The sequence below is a fragment of the Sipha flava genome, unplaced genomic scaffold (genome assembly GCF_003268045.1).
Source record: "Sipha flava isolate LNK unplaced genomic scaffold, YSA_version1 247_pilon_pilon, whole genome shotgun sequence".
NCBI lineage: Eukaryota > Metazoa > Arthropoda > Insecta > Hemiptera > Aphididae > Sipha > Sipha flava.
This window is the reverse complement of record NW_020272895.1, coordinates 844,077-864,048: the sequence shown is the minus strand read 5'-3', so window position 1 is coordinate 864,048 and position 19,972 is coordinate 844,077. Positions and strand designations below refer to the sequence as shown.

The 19,972-nt window shown below is 26.1% G+C and overlaps 1 protein-coding gene across 4 annotated transcripts in view; it reads right to left on the bottom strand.

Annotated features, from left to right (window-relative positions):
- The window catches only part of LOC112684258 (chromosome transmission fidelity protein 8 homolog), a 34,135-nt gene extending 15,086 nt beyond the window's left edge, over positions 1-19,049 (bottom strand). For 2 of the 4 annotated variants that reach the window (XM_025555682.1, XM_025555683.1), the window contains exon 1: positions 18,591-19,049. The gene's annotated coding sequence lies outside the window, so the exon portion shown is untranslated. Of the gene's footprint in view, positions 1-3,828; positions 4,511-18,590 lie in introns of those variants that run through there. The other 2 variants (XM_025555681.1, XM_025555685.1) reach the window with 2 other exon arrangements.
- Positions 19,050-19,972: the final 923 nt, after the last annotated feature.

Sequence of the window (19,972 nt, the reverse complement as noted above, 5' to 3'; positions counted from 1 at the left end):
TGCCGAGTGTGAAGATAAATATAGTAAGAATAATATAATTTTATCTAAATTTACATAGAAATTCGTTATCGCAAATATTGACACAACATCCAATTTCTTATTTTCTAAGGCTATTTATAAATTATCTAGGAATAAATTAAATTTTAATTAAATGTGGTAACAAGTAATACATTGTTGAGAAGTTATTAAAATGTAATTCATTATATCGATATAATTAATTGATCATGATTGGTTGAGATTTGGAAAATGATATTTACCAACATTTCTACAAACTTGGTGTATAGTTTTTTATCTCACACGAATATTATTGAGACGTTTAAGAGGCCTTCGAATTAATTTACCCAGGCTCTACAAATCCTTAGGATGGCTACGACTGTAGTATACACCAGTAACAATTGAGAATCGATTGGTAGAAAATAATAACAAAATATTGAATTGTACCCAATACCTAAATGTATTAGAAATATTGTCATCAAAAAAGACAGCAAAATTCAATAAACTTTTGAATATTTTTACAAATTATATTATATATTTATACATATAAAAAAAAAATAATAATAATAAATAATATAAAATATTTTTTAATGTGATATTTAAAAAAAATATTTGTGTGTATTATTATTATTTTTTGTAACTATTTAAAATATTTCAAATTAAAATGTTTGGAAAAAATAATATGATCAATTTACTTTAACAGCAACTTTTTTGTCTCTTTATTGCTTTTATCCAAAAGATAATATAGGTTGACTAATATTAGGTTTTTTCTGTGATAATACAGTGATTAAAAATGATTTGTGTTACAAAACAATGGGTGAGATATTTTACAATAAATTTAAATATAAACTAAAATAATTAAAATATGGAAACCTGCATTAAAGAAAAAATAAAAGATGAATGAAATGACAGAAGGAGAACGATGATTGAGAAAAAGGATTCTATTAGGGAAAGAGTAGCTAAAAGAGGAAAGTTTCATGAGAAAATAATTTGATTTAAATCATATATGGTTTCGTGTGTTTGGAGAGTGCAAAGGGGAGAAAAATAAAGTGAAAGAAAATTATTTTGGATCGGGAAAGTTCCAGTTCCCGGAACCATGGTAAGTTAGATGAGATAGATAGATGAGGAGATAGATCTGTGCTAAGTGACAAAGTAAAGAGGAAGAGACGACTAGGAGTCAGTTCATGTTTTTTTTTTTTGTGGGTTTTGAGAAGAATGAGAAGGAAAAATAGCAATCTTATAATTATGTATTTAAATTGTAGAGAAAATTACGTAGGATAGTTACTAGACTACAAGGTATATTTTTTTTATTTGTTTTAAGGTACTTATACATCTACTCCTTCTGTTTTCTTTAAATAATTATAACTAATTAACAATACGTTTCATATTCAATTTACATTTATCAAAGTTTTCAGTTATCAGGAAAAATATCTCATCATTTATTTAAAAATAAAAATAATTTTTTCATTTTAAAATCGAATGCGAAAACCGTTTTTATAAACAATGGAAGTGGTAAAATTATTTAATCTATAATCCGTTATGTGTTATAGAACACCCAGAATACAGTAAAAACAAATTTAATAAACTGTTATAAAAAAAAAATACTTTTATACTATTATAATATTTTAGTATAGATGGAATATCATCGTATATATAAAATAAAGATATTCTACATAATTACCAAACTAATATTTTGAAATGAGTAAAAAAAAGTATATCATAAAATACCCATTGAATTATTGTATTTTTTTTTTTTTTTTAAGGAAACATGCAAGGAAATATGGGTATATTATAAAATAATTAATTCGATTATTATGTATTATTTAATATCAATACCTTAATATTACACCATTACATCAGATTTTATATATATATAATTTTATTTCTTGATAGATTTGTTACATACTTCAATTGAAAATACAGATTTAGAATAATATGATAATTTAGGCTAACAAGTATCTACATAAATTTAGATATAATACTAAAAAAAATTGATATAGTTTTCTTCAATGACTTCGAGTACAAAAGCAACTTATACACGGTAGTGCAAATTCAAAGAAGAAAACCTTGAAGGACCAAGGTGAGCGTGAATGCACTACTATTTAATTCCACAGTATTACAAGTCAGATTATGTATAATCATATAATATCCAAGTAGTTATAACTATGGGCTATAGCCATCTTTAATGTTTGCAACATGCGGAAACTACATTTTTTTTTCAATTTCAATAATAGAAAATATATGAACATCAACTGATGTTAATACATACCTATATTATATTTATAAAAGTTTAATTTTACAGTTAAAAAAAAAAAAAAAACATTTAATAATTTATCATGTTATCTTACCTAATAAATGATAATTATTTTTAAAAATATACAGAAGTTTAAAAACATTAAAATTAATTGATGACAATTAAATCCATTAGTTTGTTTAGTGTTGAAAATTTTAAAACTACAAAATAACAAGATTAATAATAATAAAATTAACTTTATTTTTCACTATATTTGTATTGTTTATTTATTTAATTTTTGTAAAACTATCAAGTTTTTTGAACATATTACAGCATTAGTTTTTTGGGTAGAAATAATACGTACTAAGTACATGATTTTATTTTTTATTTTAAAATAAGAATTTTCTTTTAATGTCAAACCAATATGTAAATAATATGGCCACCTGCCATTAAAGTTAATATGAAAATATCTACGATATTAAAACAAAGCATTATTAGTTAGGAATATTTTATGATTTAAAAATAAATATATTCATATGATAATTTTCCATCATATTAATATTATACAAGGTTATGCACTAGTAGATGCATTACAAATACTAGTATTCACTTCAATGTTTATGTAACAAAAATAATGACTTATTTCTAAATTGATTCAATTTTAAAATACATAATAAATACAATTAAATTAAACAAAACAAGAACAATCAATTTAATACGTACCCAAGAAATAAAACTTTTACATAGTGATACATGATGATCAATGCACTTATGTATAGCTTATAAATGATGACGTCATAAATATTCTACGATAACCAAACATGAATAAGAATCACATAAGTGAACAAATTATATTAAATAAGTTTTGTACATATTATGTATTTTTATAACAAACAAGTGATCACAGTACATAAATTTATCAGTGTGCTATGGCAGATAAAACATTATGATAATAATAACAACATAATTCTCATTATAATATGTGTGTTAATTATTCACTGAAATACAAAAACACCATGAAAAATGGTGTAGAACATTGAGTAAGAGACTTTTAATCACTGAATAACAATTAAAAAAACACGGTAGGAACAAGGCACATATCACTGTGAGAATTAACAGTTTATTATTATTATTTTTTAATAAACGTTTGGGATTTTATGTTCTCAAGACTTTTTTAATATTATTCAATTAGAGCAACTTCAATGTACATTTTGAACGTGCCTTGTTGCGAGTTTTATTGTAAATCACAACGACAATAGGTTCTAGTGTAAAATCTGTATTTGTGTACACGGAAAACTAACATCGAACTCATTTGTTTAAAGTTGATGATTCGTGAAGTCCATAACAACAAAATATACAACAATGAGTCAATGACTCCAACACAAATATAAGTTAACGCATACACGACTAACACCGATCGTAAAAACACGTCTCAGTGTGCCGTGTGTACACTGTATACTCGTATACACATACGAGGCTAGTTTCAACACTATGTCATTAGTTATTACTCGTTACGTTGGCCGTCGACGAACGCGGATTTTCACGCATTACTGCTTTAGGAAAAAAAAATAGGTAATATAGTATTTATAACTTTTGTGTACCTCTAGTCTTGTTGTGGAATACAGACGATGACGACACCGTGTTCTGTTGTTATTTCGGAGTCGATCAACTGGACACGATTGGAAATATTCCTACTTTTCAACGACAGTCACTAATAATTCTTCACTCGTGTAGCGTTCGAAAGACGTCGACGACAATTATAATACTTATAATTGTAATACATATATAAATATATATTAGCTATCGTGCCAGTGCGGGGATTATTTGTAAAAGCGGAGTAATGACCGAGCGAACAAATACAGGTGAACAACGGTTATGTAGCGGTGAGAAAACGGTAAAAAAAAAAAAAAACGGAAAATACCGCGGAATTTCTTTTGTATTTATTTCTAATTAACGTCAACCACTTACTCGCACGACGTCGACGAAACGATATAACGAATTAATATCAAATATTACCAACGGCCGCGGACCAGTTACGTACCAAAAACCGCACGCGCGCGCGCAAGACACGGCGCAGAATGTGTGTGACACACGGACGGCGTCGTCGTATCAACCGGTGGTCGGCGGTACTCTGTGCGTGCGTCGGCGGACGATACACGACGTCGTCGCACGCACCGCGCACGGGGGTGGGGTGGTACGGTTTACGCACAGCGACGTACGTACGGTGTTGGTGGTGGCGGCATCAGACTCTTCCTGGAGCGGGACAGACACGTTGGAAGCGTGCCGCGTAGTTGAACCATCATATCGGTGTTCGTCGGTGTCCGCCGCGATACCGGTTTCAACCCGGAGACGTGCGTAGAACTTATACCGTCGCCCGAACCGCATCACCCCTGGTTCAGACACTTCTCTCCTATAGCCGCACGGCGAAAAGCCCGCGATGCCCAAATTAAACGCTTGTCGCGCGTCACCGCTACTGTTGCATTCGGTGGTAGTCGGGTTACAGACGTATAACACGTGATGCTTGTACAACGACAGGTTGTACAACTTTGATTGATATGATCTCACAAACTATTATCGTACCGTGTATGGTATTGTTGTACAATGTGTCGTACGACGAGTTTGATGAGAAGTTTGAGCATGCATAAAATCTGTCGTACTACAAGGCGATCGATTGGTGATACTAGTATCACGGATATACTAGTATATTAGTATCACGGAGTCACTTTAATTATGCCAGTTATCACTACAATGAATATTATCACAGAATATTATATTTTACTGCTGTTATGCGTTTTAAATATTTCAAATTTGTATGTTTCGTCCATTCTCAAATAATTGAAATAATCTTTTGGCTCATTACTACGTAATTCATGAAGCAAATTAGTATTTGAATACTTATTACGTTGTAGTAGCCAATTTTTACACCATTTCCTGTTTTTTCTTTTTTTTGGAATCCAATAACAACGCAATCATTATACTAGCTGCGGCTTTTTTTGGACCTGGGTGGTGCCATCATTTTATTAGAGTATAATATACCTATCTGTATTTAAATGTGTAATAATTTGAAACGTGAAAAAATGTATTTTAAAAATTACACACTGGTACATAATGATAATAATAATAAGAATTATCGTAGTTATTAAGGATTATAAAATATAGTTGTACGACTTGTAGTTTCATAATATGAAATAATGTTGTATGCGTGTGTGTCAATAATTACATACTACAAGATACGATTTTCGCCTACGATTATTGTACGACAAATCGTATCGTGTATGAGACGCTTTAGGAATATTGTGGACACGATAGTAGTCTTACTCGTTGCCGTTATCAACATGTTATTTAAATGTTTATTGAACGTTTCCAAGTTATTCCAGTGCGTACATAGATCACATCACAACGATATCCCGTTGTGAAAACGAATCGTCAAAAAATTGAAAATATTTCAATTTTCTGGATATTGTCACGAATTGTTTAAATAACATTTGGTGATGGAAGCTTAGTAAGTCTTTGTTTAAAACAAATAATGTACCCCACAATCAACTCCCGAAAACTTGAAAAAAAAAATTACAATTTGTACGATATTTTTTTTATATTTTTGTTTCTAGTCTTTTACTTTTATGATAAATATTCGTTAGAAATTCATAAATATTTTATTAAGTTTTCGTATTACTTACTTTAAGGATAGATTATATTTTTTGATATTACGGTGGTTTTTTTTGTTTTTCTAAACGAAAATTAATTTCACTGAGTCAGCAGTGATTCATATATATATATAACAAATACCACTCACTCACTGATTATCGCTACTATTACTAATAACAATCATATGAACTTACAATTTGACATAGTGTTTCCACTAACACTCAGATGGGTAATAAAAAAAGGTTTTTCAAAATTTAACCTCTAAAGGGATAACAATGAAAAAAGGTAAATAAAAAAAAAAAAAATTGCTTAGCCAAAAACACTAAAGCTATGACTATGAAATTTTGTGAGTAGTTTTTTTTATGATGCAGAGACCTCACAAATTTTTTTTTATGCTTTATCTCAAAAACGATAAAATTTATAAACTTGAAATTTGACAAAGTGATCTCTCCAATACTCTAAGCTTTATAAGAAAGGTTTTTCAAAATATTGACATCGACAAAGACGATTCCATGATGCAAAACCCAGTAGGTAATTCAGTATACAACCAAAACTACCATACCGATTCATTTGTAATTTCGTTGTATTTTTTTTATAACCAACAGTTAGACCAAACTAGGCTTTAAATAATGTAAGATAGAGATAGCGTAAAAATAATCCATTAAAAACTATGTGCCGGACAAAACTATTTGGTGCGAAGCTGGGTAATTCAACTAGTATATAAATATATACTAGTAGTTATAGAACGAATATGTGAGAGATAATATTGATGTAGCGTCGATAGTGGACAAGATGAGAGAAAATAGACTGAGATGGTTTGGGCATGTGATGAGGCGTGAGGAAACAAAGCAGTAAGAGTAGTTATGAAAATGAAAATTAATAGGAAAAGAGGAAGACTAAAAAATAGATGGTTGTTTACGATTGAGAATGAGGGGCTGTTGGTGTATTTGTAAGGGATGTAAAAAATCGAGACGAGTGGAAGTTTAGGACAAAGGTGGCCAACTCTAAATAGTTGAAAGAAATGCGAAAGTGAAGAAGATATATATTTGTAGTATGTTTAGTATTCACCGATAATAATACAATATTCATCATCATCTTCACTTTTGGTTCATGAATTTGTTCCAAGTTATTTTATGTGTAGCCAACTAGTTCTCTTCACGTAACCAAGTTTAAATTCAGTAGTTGAATATTACTTTTGATGATTTCAGTTTTCAACTCTAGATACTTATAACGAAGCTATTTTAGGTTTGCGGCAAAAAAAATAATGTAATTGAAATGTATCGGTTGCATACATAAGAAGATCGGAAATTGATAATAAGTTGATACTTCGAGCGAGGGAATTCAATTTTTAGTAAAATATGATGCTATTTGTACAAAATTCTTTAAACGCAACTGAATCTTTTCCATAAATATTCCATGCTTAGTTATTAAATTATAAACTTATTTTTATTTGTTATCATTGAGATGTAGTAAATTTTGGTTAACACATGCGTATGATACAACTACCATAATATAGGTTCGCAATAATTTTAGAGAAATACCACATCATTATATAATGAAATTTACTAGAGTATAGTCAATAAATACTTAATCAAAATTAATAATATCAATATTTTTATACTTTTGAATGTCCTATGTTATAAAATTGTATTAAAAGAACATAATAATCTACATAGAGTAAAATGTGTAATAAATAGATACCTAACCTACCTATATAATTTAGTAAATAAATACATGTATATATGTTTAGACAATTTAATTAGAATGAAGATAATATCATAAAAATGTTTTTCACAACATGTGAAAAAATATGACTCAACTGGAAAGAATCAACACATTTTAATAGCCTAATAACAACTTAATAATACAATGACCTCTACCAATAGTTATTAACTGCAACCTGCAGTGCTTAACGGAGAAGTATAAGATGTATCAGCATTAGTTTATTGAGCAATTAGTTTAAAACAACTGTAAACAATAAGTCATTGTAATAGATTTAAACAATTGAACTTTTTGATAGATATCGAATATTTTTATTTATATACTTAACTATAGAGAACAATACGCACAATGCAATTTATTTTATAATTTTATAACTTTAATATTTAAGTTAATTTATAAACTTTTACATAATTTATTTATATGATGATATAATATTGAAGCTGTTTATTATTTCATAACAAAATAGGAGGACGTTATCACTAATATAGTATTTTGATAAATTGTATTATAAATGTTTCATTATAATTAAAATATAACACTTTAAAAAAAGGATTTTAACAATTTATTCTAAAATTCTAAAACGATAACATTTACTAAATTTATATATTTCATATTTTATAGAATAAACGTTTTCTGTGAATGAAAATTTTAACTTCACATGTAACTTAGTAAAATATAATATGAAATTATATTGGATACAAACTTTAATAGGTAATAAGAAAATACTTATTATTAGTAACCAATATAGTACATGCTTTTATAAAAATTCATAGTATTGTCATAACTTGTTAAAATGTATGTTTATTTATAAATATACTTGTAAAATGTAATAAATCCTGTATTGAATTTATATTTGACGAGTGTTAATTTTAGTCATCTATTGTTCGATGAGAAAGTATTTGTCACTATCATAGGACGTCATCTAGGTTAAGTCAACGGAAGAGTAGGTAAAGTATAGATCATCGCTAAGATAAGTTTAAATGCTATAGTCAAATTATTTTCCGAGGGATTGTCAACGACTCTATACAATTGAATGTGTAAGCTAAAAAGAAAATTTTATAAATCTAAATAATTTCAAACATAAGAGTAACAATTGATTTTTTTTTATCAGTTGTATACTGATCGAGCATAACTGTAGTATAAAATAGTATCAATATTGTATTTTTTAAACTGTAAATCTTAGACATGAATTAAAATTTACATAAATCAAACATAATATTGGTTCCTGATAAATACAAATCATTTTATTTGTTATGAATAAAGGTGTATTACATTCAATGTATCTTTTAAGACTGAAAAAAATATTTTCCGAAATTATTTTATTTGAATACCGTTTTTTCTTTTAATATGTTAAAAATAATAAATAGTAATTTAATTAAATAATAAGTAAAGAGTGTGTTTTATTAGTTACCTTTATTATTAATAATTCACAAATATAATTTATAATATCATTAGTTGAATTCAAAATCAAATTAAACTGATTGATCGGCATGTATTTTCTATGTAACGAAACTACATACCTAAATACCCAAATTATTATTGTGTAAATGCGTATAATTTGTGTAGCTGTAAAATACTAACTCAACTATTGAACAAGTGTTTATAATTATCATATAATTACATTATTTAATTGGCAGAAACAAACAGTTAGTCACATACATCGTTATAAATTCTAGGGATTTATATGAATTCTGAAGATATATTTAAATATTAAACATTGTACAAACAATAATTTGAGTTAATATGTATTGGAAAGCGATCTATAAATTATAAGTTTAAACATTGTTATCGTTTCACTTCCTGATCATTTATGAATAAGTATAAAATAATGTACATGGAGATTCATAAGTATTGATAAAAAACATTTTTTATTTAAGATTTAAAATTTTAACGTAGATATAATTTTGAATTTTTATTAAATATTTATTCATAATGTTCAAATATTAACATATAATATATGTTACTACACATTTAATAATATGAAGATTATCGGTTTGAATTTGATGTATAATATATATATTACTTGTAAACTATCAATAACTTTATAATTATTTCAGAATATGAATAATTTAGAGCATATGTAAAAATATTTTAGTTGCATGAAATATAATGCTATAAAGATTACTTAGTTTTAATTTCATAATGTATACTATAATTTGTTAGTAAAACTTTTTATTTATAGATTTTTAATTTAATATTTACTCAAAGTTCCGATGACCCGAGTAAGCGAATATAAGTAAAATATTGGATTAAATAAAGTACCAGTTTCAAGGTGAACTCGGCGTTTTAAACAGCCCATGCCACAAGGAAGTATGGCAATCGTGATATTACAACTACTTTTTTATTCCTACTTTTTATCAATAATATTAAACCTGCTAAACTGGACTCGTACCTCCAACATGATAAAAACAACCTCACCATGGCCTTATACGATGTTAAAGCACTGGCAATTATCTGACAAATATATCATATCTAATAGACTTATATTGAATTTAAGAATAAAATATATTATTATATTACGTAAACCTATAAGATAACTCCAATACACAATTGTATTGTTAGACATACCAAAATACAAATTTTAATTACTTAAATTTAAGAAATACCTCATTACCATCTCGTGAACGACTCGACTTTGAACAAATTTATTAAAATAATTTTCTAAGATCATACACCTATATCCATAAATATTCATAATATTTCATTACTTTAAGTATTCTGTTGTAGTTAAAATACCTAGTAACTTTGTTTAATATACGAAAATCATTACCAACTTAAAAACACAATTAAATTATGACTCAGTGTAAGGCAACACATACAGGATTTGATGGTTAAAATAACTTAATATCTATGAATAAGTAATATTCATAACAAATATAACTTTGGGAATACTATCTTAATTTTTTTGTTCACAAAACAAAGTTAAATTTAGCTTTAAAATTATATTAGTATTAAAGTATGTAACCTAGTTATTATATAGCAGTAATATTAACAAAAGAATAAATTAAAATCATTAAGTCTGATTTTCAATTTACTAATTTAACTATTAATAATCATAATTCATTTTATCTAATAATCAGTTTTAATAGAAATGTATGATTCAACCAAAGTGGAACATAAAATCAAGTGTACCTAATGGTAAAAATATCTTAAAGAAATAAATGATAACGTCATTCAATACGCATAAGTTATTAAAGCAGTTAACAAAGAAAAATTTTGTATCTATAATTAAATTTCAATATTTCTTAAAAATGATTACTTAAAAATCTACCATTTATCTAAATAACCTCCAAGACTTCTGAATATATAATAAATTTCGATTTCCTAAAATCAAAACCATCTAATGCATAATAATGATAAAAAGAGAACTCGTTTTGATAAATTTGATAGATACACAATTTAAATATTTGATAAGATTAAAAAAAAACATTTAAATAAATATCAAAATCTTATCAAATAAAATTATTATATTAAATTTTGCTTTTTAAAATACCTAACACCATCAATGATTATCTATAAAACACAATCTCTCTTAGTCTTATACCAATAATTTTAATTTAAAAATAAAATTTAGAATTTGAATGAAGAAAAATATTACTGATTTAATCAAATAATTTAGCAATAAATGAATCACTAAAATCTATTTTAATACAATCTAAAATTAAATACTTGGAATCTTATTGTATTGAATTTAATTTTATATTCGAAAGGAATAAAAATAATTTTTAAGTAATTTGAATTGGGAACAATTTTATGATCCATTGTATGATTATAAAAACTTTTTGAAATTTGATAAGAAACCTCGAAATAATTATCTCGTAATAAATAAATTTAATTTTCCACTAGTAAATATTATTTTAAATTAAACTAATGAAGGAACATCAGTAAATACCTGCTCCAGAGAATTAAAAATATATTTTTAATTTTTCAAATAGGTAATTAATAAATAATATATTGTTATTTTTTTTATTAAATTCAATATATTATCTAATATTATTATTTAAATCAGTTTATATTTAGGTACAATATTTAATAAAAAGTAACAATAAATTAATTTTATAGCCTAATTTAAATTCCCAAAACAATATTTATCAATGCAAAATAATTTTAACAATTATTAGAATACATGGTCCAACTTCATTAAACAAGTTATAGTAAGCGTTCATTAATATTAAACCCCGTAGGTATAGATTGAATAATAGTAAATAATAACCAATTAAATAATAAACTAGGGCTCGGAAGTTGATGCATTTTGCATTTTTTTTTCGAACTTTTTAGAAAATGCTATCCTGGCCACAAATGTGTTTCATTAGCATGTGAATCCAAATAAATAATTTTTATTTTGCATTTTTTTGGTGTTTGTTACTTTTTAAGTCATTATTTGACATTTTTACTAATTTCACGCTAGTTCATTTCTTATCGACCATTATGCTGATAACTTAAGACTTGTCTGATTTTATGTCATCAATTACATTTGTCGTTGTTGTGTTGTAGTAAATAGTATTATACCTAAATTTTATTATTTTTTCCTAATATTCGATTAGTATCCGATATTATCTCGTCGATTCATTGTTATGTTATAGTGAATAATACCTATTATATCTAAATTTTATTATTTATTCGTAATATTTTCGAAATAGTGAAAATTAAAACGTCGGTTAGTGCTCGTCTGCGTCTTCCAATCACTTCAGTGAACATGGAGAGAAATTTTTCCAAATATAAATATTTACAAACAGATAATCGTCATTGATTTACTTTTGATAACATCAAATACGCTTTAATCATACAATGTAATGATTTTGATTTTTGAGTAATTTGTAAGCTTTGATCAATTTATAAAACGAATGTTTGTCATTTTTTTATTTCATATTTTAAGGACATTAGTTGTCATTTTCATGTTATATTTTGAGTAATTTGTAAGTTTTGATAAATTTATATAGAATGTTATTGTAAAATAAAATAAAATATTTTAAAAAAATGTATTTTTATTAATTTAAAACAAATATTTGTAATTATTTAGGTAATTTTTTAAGGACATTTTTTGTCATTTTTATGTCATATTTTCATATTTTTTTAATGTTATTAAGGTCTAATCATCAACTTTCGAGCCATAGCCCTTACAAATACATCATAAATAGGTAAAGTAAAAGTAACTTTTCCATTGCATGCATTCCACATTCAGGGCCGTTTTAGCGTATAGGCACTGCGCTCTTGTTTTTGCTATCGTAATTCGTATATCAACTATTGGGAAAAAAAAAAATTATCTTCATTATTGCAATTGAACACAAATTGCTCTAAGAAATCGAAACCGAAAAATGAATTGAATCATTTGCAATTAAAAAAAGGTGGCAAAAATATGTTTAATAACTATAAAGTTATATTTAAGTACATAACATTGTTTTTTTTTTTCACAATAATTTTTTGTTTTTTACACTTAAATACGAGGGTAAAAGAACTATGCAAAATTGTATAAAAAATTTGTTTCAATGGTACCTATTTAATAGTTTAATTTTATAATAAAGTTAATTGTTTATAAGATATTATTTGTTAAAATTGTTATCTTATAAAAAAAATAAAAGTTATCATATAAATGTTTAGATTTGAATCTTATATTGTAAATATTTTTGTTTTTAAACGTTTAACACAACGATTCAACACTTCTTCTGCCAAAGAGAAGGTTTCTTATTATTTAAATACTGGACACACCTGGGCCGTTTTAACACTTAAAGTAATGTGCCTTGAGGATAGGGCTTACGATAGTATTAATCAGGGTCTTTCCAAAACAATATAAATTTCTTAGCGTATGTGAAGTTAGTCCCTACTGTAAAAAAATATTTTCCAAAATTATTGTAACCTTATTTTGTAACTGTTTGTAACCAAGATTTTAGAATTTGTAACATCATATTCTTCAAGCATTGGGTAGTTTCTCAATGAGGGGTTAACTTCACGCCAGCCCCCCCCTCCAATTCAACGAAATCGTCTAAAATAAGTTGTAACTTAGAAAACCCAATTTATAACTATTTGTAACTAACTTTTTGAAATTTGTAACCTCTTAGATTTTGAATAGCTATCGATTTCCTTATGGGGTCTGCCCTCCCTCCAATTCAGTGAAATCATCCAAAACAAGTTGTAACTTATAAAAATTTCTCAATTTGCGTTTGGATATTGCCCATTTAATTAAAATGATTTGTAGATGGAAATGTTTTAAGGTAAGAAGTAAAATTAAAGAATTTTACGTTAGAGCCATAATTCTCCTTAAGAAATCAAAAACACTTAATGAATTTAAAACAATTTTAACTGAAATTTTAGTTATTGCATCTTCAGAATTTGATGGTAATATAGAAGGTACAAAATACTACACTTCGTCAGAAAAATGCAGGGAAAATATTTTAAAACAAATCGAAAATGTTGATTTCAAATAAAATATAGTTTACGATGACGAAGAAATGGCAGAAGAAAATGAAGAGATTTAAAATAATGTACAAAGTCTTAGTAATATTTCAAATAATATGAACACATCTATTAAAAATATTAAAGAACCTGTAGCAGTTTTCTACGATACACGTGGTGATCGTTTGAATGGGTACTTTTTACCTCGTTTAAATACTTGTTTTTTTCGTAATACGAAAGATTTTCCTCTCTGGACAAATATAATGGCTAGACACTACAAATCAAAATATGAAACAGTCACTTCAGCACCAGTCGAAGAATATTTTTTTTATGCCAAAAAAGAATTGAGACAATCACTTAGCACCATAGACCGTTTTGTTGGTTCACATTTATTATCAATAGAAGAATAATTGAAAATGGCCAAATTATTACAAGTCAACAAAAATCAAGAATATAAATCAAAAAATTTAAATTAAAATTAAATCAAACAACAGTACTGATATGATATATGGTAATGAAACAAATAGGGAAATTGATATAAACACCAATGTAAGTAATAATGTTGAATCGGAATTGAATAGTGATTATAATACTTCTATCAATTGAGATAAATCTGATATCAATATAATGAAAATAGATGAACTTACGAGTGGTAACAATTTATTTTATACATTTATAATTTGAGTACCTATATTATAAAATATCTTTTATTTGAGATTTTAGCCTAACGGGATAAAAATAAAATTCTAGTTAATTAAGACATATTTATTCAATCTAGATTTTTTTTTTTATTAAATATAGATTTCTTTTCTTCAATTTATGATCTGTTCTAGATGAATTGATTGAATTGGGTGATATTATATATTATAAACTTAACTTTTTTATTGAGTTGTCTTCTTAAGGAAATCCATTGCTACTAAAAATTGATGAGGTTACAAATTTTAAAAAGTTGGTTACAAATAGTTACAAATTGAGTTTGATAAGTTACAACTTGTTTTGTATGATTTCACTGAATTGGAGGGAGGGCAGCCCCTCATAGGGAAATCGATAGCTATTCAAAATTAAAGAAGTTACAAATTTCAAAAAGTTGGTTACAAATAGTTACAAATTGGGTATTCTAAGTTAAAACTTGTAAGTTAGTTCCTACCCAATGATTGAAGAGTATGAAGTTACAAATTCTAAAAACTTGATTACAAATAGTTACAAAATGAGAAAATAAGGTTACAATCATTTTGGAAAATATTTTTTATAATAGGGGCTAACTTTACATATGTAATTTCTTAACTAATTTGATCAAAAAATATCTCTATGCCTGACAATAAATTAAAAAATTCTTATGATTAAGTTTTAAAATGAAATTAAATTTGAATACAGAAACAAGTTCACTTTTTATAGTATAGATCATTTGAATTTATTTGTTAAATTTCATGAAATCGTTAATTAATTATAAGATAACATTTTTTAAAATTTATTTTATTATCATTCTTATAAAGTCTGTATTATAAAAATATGCTTTGATCGAAACAAAGTAAAATCGTTAAATATTCCAAAACAGTTTTCTCTAAGATAACTAGAATTTCAAATAGAATTGTTTTTATCAAGCCTTACAGTCAGTTTTGACAAAAAAAATTATATGGTTTGGAAGATATTATTAGGGATTTTTGAAACTGCTTTTACAAATTAACAACCTTTCAAAGAAATAAAATACTTATAAATACCCAATAATCTAATTATGCACTGATTTAAGAATCAAGTTCAGTTAGAAAATGTTGTAATTTATATTATTGCTATAGTAAATATTAAACAAGGAAAATGATTTGAAAAATATAAGTTCTAGTTTTTATCGTGATAACTGATAAAAAAAGAGAACTTAATAAAATCTGATTTTCATCTACGATTTAACAAAATTTCACTATAGCATATATATTAATAAATTAAGTTTTAGTCTAAGCCTAACTTCAATTAAAAATTTGGAATTGCTGATGAATGATGATATTCATAGTTGATTACGATTTATAATTAATAGGTACTTTTATTGATTATTTACAAATAAAAACGATAAGTTTCTTTAAAGGTACGGTTATATTTTTAATTTTTTAAAGCTTTTACATCAATTGGTGTTTCTATTATATTAATACCTAATTATATTAATACCTATTTACATATTTACTATACACCTACTATTTTTATAACTTACACTTGACAACTTTGTTAAGTTACAGAATAATTTGGAAAGAAACAATTTTGATTACAAAAATTGAAACTCTAATAAACTAATACAGTAAATATAATATTTAATATATTAAATAATTGAATGAAATATATTTTTAATAAATAAAAATGTTGTTAAGTATACCAGTTCATATTGGTTTATCAATAATCCGAGCATACAATTTATCTACATACTGTTGATTAAAACAAAGACATACAATCATAATATTATTAAATAGTTTTGATAATTGGTGTATGATTGTTGACTGTGAAAGTGAATACTGATAATATAATTTGCCACAAAAACTTAAATTGATATAACTATTTTTACTCTTATATCATATTTTAACATTTTTTCTTCTATTAACTAGAAAAATGTTTACTATATCTATAAACTATAATAGTTTACAAAACAATTATTTGGTTATATTAGATCTTCAGTTGAATTACATTATAAACCGAGATAAGTTACTTAAATAAATAGACCAAAATTAGCACATTGCTTAGTTGTTGAACCATTCTTACTTAACATTTATTTCATAATGGTATTATTTCACATTTGTAAAAAAAAAATATATGCTATCAATGAAAGAATAAGATTGGTATCAAAAATTAAATTGAATTAAGTATAAAAAAAATTTTATTCCAATTTTAAGACCTAACAATTTTTTCAAACTGAATTTGTTTAATCAAAAATAACTTGGCTAAATAATTTTTGATTAAGGCACTAATCATTTCAACATCAAGTAAACTACTTGGAAATAAAAATACTTATTAGATAGATTATACAATTTTACATTAAAAAACTGTTAATTATATCAACAGGTTCTGATTTTAAAATAAGATAATGATAAAGATCATGATATAATTATGATAAATGAATTGATAGATTGCAATCGATTTTTATTAAAAATCAATATTTCAAATAATTTAAAATTACGATTTAAGATAATTTAAGAATTTAAGAGTTAGATAGCAGAATTAAATCCATACAAATCCAAAGCAACAGAATGCTGAATAATAACATAGGTGCCTTTGTGAAATTACAAGTAGTGTTATAAAATTACCGGTAATTTATTTTAATTTAACTGGGAACTTACTTAAGTAAATTACTGGTAATACTACTTCTTAAAGGTATTATTGGGAAATGTATTTTTCAATATCCAAATACTCAATTGAATAAAAAAGTAATATTAACTATTAATTTTTTTTTTATTAGAGCTTTTAGAAAAACTGTTAAGCTCAACAATTATAATATTTACTATTAATTATTATTTATAAATACCAAAGGGCAAGAGACAAGAAACCAGTTAGATTCCGCAGTTCAAGTCACTCACACATCACCATTGGAGATTCCACGGACTCTGTCCGTATGTACATTGCCTGACCGTTACGACTTACAAATTAATTGCTCTGAGCCCTCTGACGCATGTAGATGTGCACAAGAAATCTTCACTCCATACATTATATATACTTTATCTATGTTTTGTGATTTCTTTTAAACTAAATAAATATCCACTTCCTGTACCAACAATATTGTACAATTCATTTGAAAATAACATCTGGGTCGCAACAACATTAAAATATTCTCTATAAAAATATACCCATTAACCAATTATTAATTACATTTTATAAATGCTAAACAAAAATACAAAACTAAATTATATACTTTTATCAGGAAATAGAAAATTATAAATAAAAAAAAAACATAATAATTTGATATAATACAAATAAAAATATTAATTTAAAAAAAAATAATAAGGTCTCAGACAAATTAAAACGATCAGTCTAGTTTTAAAGTTTATAACATATTATGTATATACCTAGGTAGGTTATATGCAATAATTTAAATGTTTATACTTTTCATTATCAGTAATCAGTTATCACTAATCTGTAATTTATTACTTATCGCTAATCAGTACGACCAAAATATGAATATTAGAATTAAGAGTTCATAATATATTAAATATAGATAGTATAATTAATAAAATTTAAAAAAAATAATTAAACACTCGTTAAGTGGTCAAGTAATTTTTATTTATAAACCGATAAATTGCTTACTCTATAATACTTTATCAAAGTAATATTACCGACTTAAATAATTAATTAAAAGACATGCTCAAATGCACACTAAAAAATACCGGGATTTATTTTACCATTGAAACATTAAAACTTCAGAATCGAGATAACAGTATAGTAGGGGAGTAAAAGGCGACAGATATTTACAAGTTTCAATAAAAAAAATATCAATACATGCAATGTAAACGTGATAATCATACCGACGGTTACGCGACCAAAAAAATCAAGAGAAAAGCAAACCAACAACAATCGGCAGAGCGTATTCACAGCACTGTGATGAGAATTTTAAAGTAATGGGGGAGGGTTTTCGGCTTACCTTTTTGAAAGTTGAGGAGCCAGGTTGATCCGGTCTGGGGTCTCTTCGCCGTCAATCAAAACGTTGGGCTAGTATCTACTGCTGGCCGGTTAATCGCATGTCCACTTGATTCTTGGTCTGAGCTCAAAGACGAACGAGCGGCAGGTCGCGTACTGTATCTACTTACACGCACGCATATACACACTGAATCGTCGTCGTCCGTAAGGGCTGCTCTCGGGGGAAGGAGGAAAATGTTCGCAGTGGCCGCGAAAAACTACCGACCGCAGAGCGGGTGGGACAACGACGGGAAAGGCGCGCGATGTAGTGCGTGAAGAAAATGTACGGCAAGACCCGCAAGACTACGAGAAAACGGACGCGGAAAGCACGGCCGTGCAGAAAACGAAAAGAAATAATATTTGAAGAAAAACACAGCAAGAGTATGGAAGACTGAGGACGACAAAGGAAATGGCCGGTTGACATAAGCGCTACCTGTCGAACAGATAGCCAAAGAATTATCGATTGTCACGCTGCCAAGGAGAATAGCTGTAGGAACCATAGATTACATTTCGTTATCTTCGAACGTCGTAATCTTATCACATTTAATATTCTTATACCGCTGATTATTGATGTTTATTTTCTACAATTATCCGTGATTGCCAATTATCATTGTATTTTCTGGGCGCAGTTAAATTAAAATTGCAATCTCTTATTTATTCCATTGGTAATGTAATTAAAAAAATTGTAATATTGTACTCTTGGATTCTAAAATATATTATTTTTTACCGACTACACAATTTTCGAAATCGGTTACAGTTGCTAGGAATAAATCATTGCATTCTCCAATATGTGAACATCTATTGTCTCCTTATTGAAATTAAACATAATTTATATTCTTCAAAATAATTTATTTAAATTATTTATTAGATTGTTAAAATTATATTTTATTTCATTGTTCAGATTTTTTTTGGTGTATTTTCTTATGGTTAATAAATAATTTTAATAAAAAGTAAAGAATAATTGGCAGCTGGACTGAAATTATTTATAATTATTATTATTTTATTATTTTCTGCAATTATAATAATTCATTAATAAAGTAAAATAGTAATAAGATGAATACATTCATCATAAAATTGGAAAACGTGTATGATTCAACTTTTAAATGAACATTCAAATCATAGTGTTAGTAAAATCCAAAAAATCAAAAATTTCAATAATAAAAACATTAATTATTAATTTGTGAGTTATGAGTGCAGATATTTACGCAATATTTTAATTATTATAAGATAACGTAAACACTGCAAATGTTTGGATTTTATAATAATATTTTTTGAATTCTATAAAACACATAAATTGATTAATGAACTTAATTTTTATAATAAGTTATAATTTAAACGACTAATATT